Raw genomic sequence first — 4942 nt, 5'->3', positions numbered from 1 at the left:
CTGTTTTCGTTTGAATAAGTGTTAATCAGTTCGTCGTAACTGTTTGGAAGACAAATTTAACCGTAATCAATTTTTATTAAACCATGTATTTTGAGTGGTTACAAAATTTTTTTGCTGTCTGCTTATTCGTTTAAACAACTCAGTTTCGCTCACCAAATGTCTGAATTAACCCTCGACGCTCTCACGTCGACCCACGAAACCTTCGTCTTCTTCAAATCGCAAGACAAAAAAACTGTCACTGTTTTTTTAGCTCCTTCCATCCGGACTCCCGAACAAGACAGGCTGCTGCCGATCGATTCTGAAATCTCGCTCGATTCGTAATAAAAACCCCGAACAAGACAGGCTGCTCCCGAGCGATTCAGGAAACCGAACCATCCCCTTTCGGCATTTTCCGCGTAACCTCCTAGCTGAAACCGAATTCCCTACCATCTCTGATCTTTTCTTCTTGCTCCTTCGTTGTTGTTCGACTTTGCTCCTTCAACGACGTTCCCTCCCTGTCACGAAACTTTAGGGTTTATCGGAAGCAACAATGGTAGATCGCTCGCTCAGAAGGTAACTTTCTTCGTTTCTTTGTCTATTCATTCCGCATTGAGATTTATGGGCACAAATCTTGTTTGCCAGGATTTTGCAAAAATCTTGCTCGAATCCTGCATAAATCCTGTTGCTAAACATTCCCTAGTGATTTTTCTTGTCGCAGATGCATACGCGGACAATCTAACATTCTCCTAATCTTGTTAATCCAGGTTCTTTTGCTCTTGGAATTCTCGCGCTTGGTAGCTCGTTCAGAAGAGGCGTTCTTCTTTCTATTTGAAGTGGTTCAACTAATTTCTTCCGATCATCAACAACGTCAAGCTTCTTCCATTGTTTCAGGTGATTCACTTACCCTATTTTCTACTACTGCTTATTCTATATGAAGTGGTTCAACTAAAACTTTCTTTCTTCCCTTACAAAAAATTACAACTGTTAATTATTATGAGGCACAATTTGATACAATATGTATTATTTATAAAAAATAAATAGTAACCTACAATTTGAAGTTTTTTAAATCAATAAAATGATTTTGTTCGTATAAATAATACAACCATCTTAAATTTTTTTTTAACATCTAGATGGGAAATAAAAAAGAAGGATGTGCACCTGCATCATGGGACATAGATACGACTTTAACATATTGTGATATATGTATAAGAGAAATAGAACTGAGAAATAGACCAACTACACATTTTATTAAAGAATGTTGGAAAAATCTACTTAAAAATTTCAACGAACGCACTGGACGAACTTATGACCGAAATCAACTTAAAAATAAGTGGGACCAATTAAAGAAAGATTGGAAGCTATGGAAAGATTTGTTGCGAGGCGAGATTGGAATTGGTTGGAATCCAATTAAAAAAACAGTTGATGCTTCTAATGATTGGTGGAATGAAAAACAGAAAAATTGCAGGTATCTCTCACATTTGAAATCATTCACTTTATACTGTAAATTCAAACCAACTCTTACGTAATATAACACATGATTTATAATTAATCATTTGTTGTACTTTAGGTAATGCCAAATGCTAAGAAGTTTCGTTTCAATGGAATACCATCAGAGTTGTAAGAGAAGTTGGATCTTATGTTCAGTCGTATTGTTGCAACTGGGGAGAATGTTTGGATTCCTAGTTCTTGTGTACTTCTCCCAGAATTAAATGACAATCAGACAATCTCATCTGAAGAAGAAGAGTACACTCAAGATGAACAAACACATCTTCCACATGTTCCTACAGGCAACTACGATACACAAAGATCACAACAGAGTGCCACATTATTGCGTAAAAGGAAAAGAGTTAGAACTCCTAAGTCGGGGACTAGAGAACTTTTTCTAAATCATGTTGAGGACCTCGTGGATGCTGCAAAATCTATAAGTTATGCGATAAGTATATCAAATAAAAATCGTACAAAATTTACTATCCTAAGGTTTTAGAAGAGATAGCTAAAATTCCTGATATATTTGACGATTTTGAGTTATATGCCTTTGCCTTAGAATACTTTAAAGATAAGGATAACCGGGAGATATTCATGGGTATACCCATTGAAAGAAGATTATGGTGGCTTTGAAGGAGTTTTGATAAAAGTTTCTTTTAACTGTCCATTGAAGAACAAGGAATAAGCAAGTAGCTAATAGCTCCGTCTCTTCTACGTAGAAATCAACAATTACATCATGTTTTATGTTATGTTCGTGTAGTTGTTGTTATTGTTCTTAGTTAGGTTCATAACTTACTTCCTTTGTGTTTATTTAGGTTGTTGCTTATTTCTATATATGATTCTGGATGTAATTATGTTATGTTACTTTACTAATTCTTCATTCTACTTTCAGTAGTGGGACAAAGGCTTGTTGTTGTTGTATCATTTTTTGCTAAACTCATTATAAGAGTTGTCACCCCCCTTTAAAAACCCTTTTTTTTTTTTTTTTTGATTGCATTTTACATGATTTATTTTTAAACTCCACAAAACTTCTTAAATAATCTTCTAATAATACTATCCATCTTACCACAGATAAAATTGAAGAATAAGAAAAACTTGTTGAAGTAGATGAATTTCCAGAAAAAGAATATGCTCTACTGCAAATAACTGAGATGAGAATAAAATCCAGAGAGAGAAATTAACATGTATTTGCAGCCTAGTTTTCACTACATCAAAGGGAGTTGTAAAAAGAGCAGCAGTAGATCCAGCAAGACCTCCACAAACATGCTTCTTAGATGAATCAAAATAGGAATAAATATGAGAAAACAATGTACCATGCATGCACGTACATACTTCTCAGAACCAGAAAGACCTCCACAATGCTACTAGTGCTAGTTCACAATGAATACACAAATGAATAATAAATTTGTCAATTTTGGTCACTGGAAAAAGAGCTATAGAACCAACAAGCTAATAAAAAAAGGCGATGCTAAAACTGACAGAAATGGAATGCAGAAGAGACGAACAGGGAAGCAAGACAGAGCAGGTAAAAGAAAGATAGAATATTATTGATTGATTACAATATGAGGTGTACAGGAGAGGGTTCTTTATATAAAGAAATATAATGGCAAACATGTAATAAAATGAATATAAGAAACTGTTCGTTTACAAAAAAACTACAGATGGTAATTCATCGAGGAACATGGACCTTGTTCGTTTTTTTGTGATATAAGTAAGATTTTTTGAAATTCTTGTACCTTGTTCGATTTTTGTCTCGATGTGCTGAAACATGTCTCTTTGAACTTTCTGAATTCTTGGACCTTGTTCGATTTTTGTGATATAAGTAAGATTCTAATTAGAGCCATGCTGTTTGGGACCCCTAATAACTAGACTAGCAATGCTCGGCGTTTTGCCAATTTAAAAATAGACCCTTCATTGCATCATTTAGCTATGAAAACACAATAAAGATATAAAACAAGGTCTACAGATTTCCACTAATTACTTTGTACATTTTCGGACATAATGAGAGTATTAGATCAACATGTGAACGATTTCAGCACTCTACAGAGACGATTAGTAGGTTTTTTTATAATGATCTGCAAGCATTAGTTCGATTATCAATGGAGATCATTGCACCTGTAGATAAAATTTTCCATGATATTCCTGAAAAAATAATTAATGACAAATGGTACATGCCATACTTTAAAGATTGCATTGGTGCTATTGATGGCACACACGTTGATGCACGCATCTCTATTGAAGAGCAGGTCGCTTATATTGGACGTCATCATTCACCGACACAAAATGTTATGGCAACATGTGATTTCAACATGTGCTTCGCATTTGTTTCACCTGGTTGGGAGGGTTCGACACATGATGCATGTATATTTAAACATGCAGTGATGGATCCGAAATATAATTTTCCTGCACCACCTCCTGGTATTACTAATTTATAGAATGAAATTTTTATATTTATTAATTAGGTTATATTATATTCTAATTAACAAATTTTTGAACAGGAAAGTTTTACTTAGTTGATGCAGGTTACCCTCTACAAAGGGGATATTTGAAGCCATACATTGGAACCAGATATCACTTACGTGATTTTAGAAGAGGTAGTAGAACTATTATGGGACATAAGGAGCTTTTTAATAGTAGACATTCCTCACTAAGAAGTGTAATTGAACATTCCTTTGGTGTATGGAAAAAGAAATGGGGAATATTAAGATATATGCCTAATTATAGTTTTAAGAAGCAGCGTCTTATTGTTATTGGTACCATGAGATTACATAATTATATTCGACGACATATATCACGAAATGATCCAGATTTCATAGACTGTGACGTTGATGAAAATTTTATTCATCCAGAGGCATAAATGCAGAGTAGGATAGCAAATTGAAGAAAGTAATGTGTTATATGCCAAAGTAGAGTTTGGTGATGACGAGGGGGTGAATGAAATGATTGAACTGAGAGAGAAAATTGCATTTGAACTATGCAATTAGAACAGGTATAATGAATATGGGAACTGTTTTTTTGTAAATATGAATTTTCAAATATTTTAATACAAAAAACCTGAAATATTTGTTTAAATTTTTTTTTTGTAACATGAATCAAATTCAGTTATCATCCTGAGAAGGAGATGATGACATGGTTGTTTAAGATTTATTTAGGAAAGTAGTTGTAATGCTATTTGTTTATACCTTTGATGAACAATTGTTGAAATTTTATTGATGTAATATTTTTTAATACATACACATTTAAATAGGTGACGTATCAAGCCATCAGCTACGAAGGATTCCATTCAGATTTGCGTTTGATTCTTTGTATTTTCTCAATTTCAAAAATAATTTATTTGATAAAAAATAAATTAATTTTCCAACATAAAAATATATTTTTTGTTTAAGTTGAGTTCTTTTTATAGAAGAATTAATAATGAAATATTGTAAGTATAATAATAAATTAATATGATTTAAATTTTTTCATATTTGAAGTAAAA

General features: G+C 33.1%; 1 long non-coding RNA gene across 1 annotated transcript; it reads left to right on the top strand.

The window, feature by feature from the left end:
• The first annotated feature begins 342 nt into the window (after positions 1–342).
• LOC110115566 lies at positions 343–3196 on the top strand. The gene is made up of 2 exons (XR_003700320.1): positions 343–870; positions 2536–3196. It is a non-coding gene; the product is annotated as an uncharacterized LOC110115566 (long non-coding RNA).
• The last annotated feature ends 1746 nt before the right edge of the window (positions 3197–4942 follow it).

The sequence above is a fragment of the Dendrobium catenatum genome, unplaced genomic scaffold, assembly GCF_001605985.2.
Source record: "Dendrobium catenatum unplaced genomic scaffold, ASM160598v2 fragScaff_scaffold_361, whole genome shotgun sequence".
Taxonomy (NCBI): domain Eukaryota; kingdom Viridiplantae; phylum Streptophyta; class Magnoliopsida; order Asparagales; family Orchidaceae; genus Dendrobium; species Dendrobium catenatum.
Note: the sequence above shows the minus strand (reverse complement) of the source record. Positions and strands in the feature narration are given on the sequence as shown.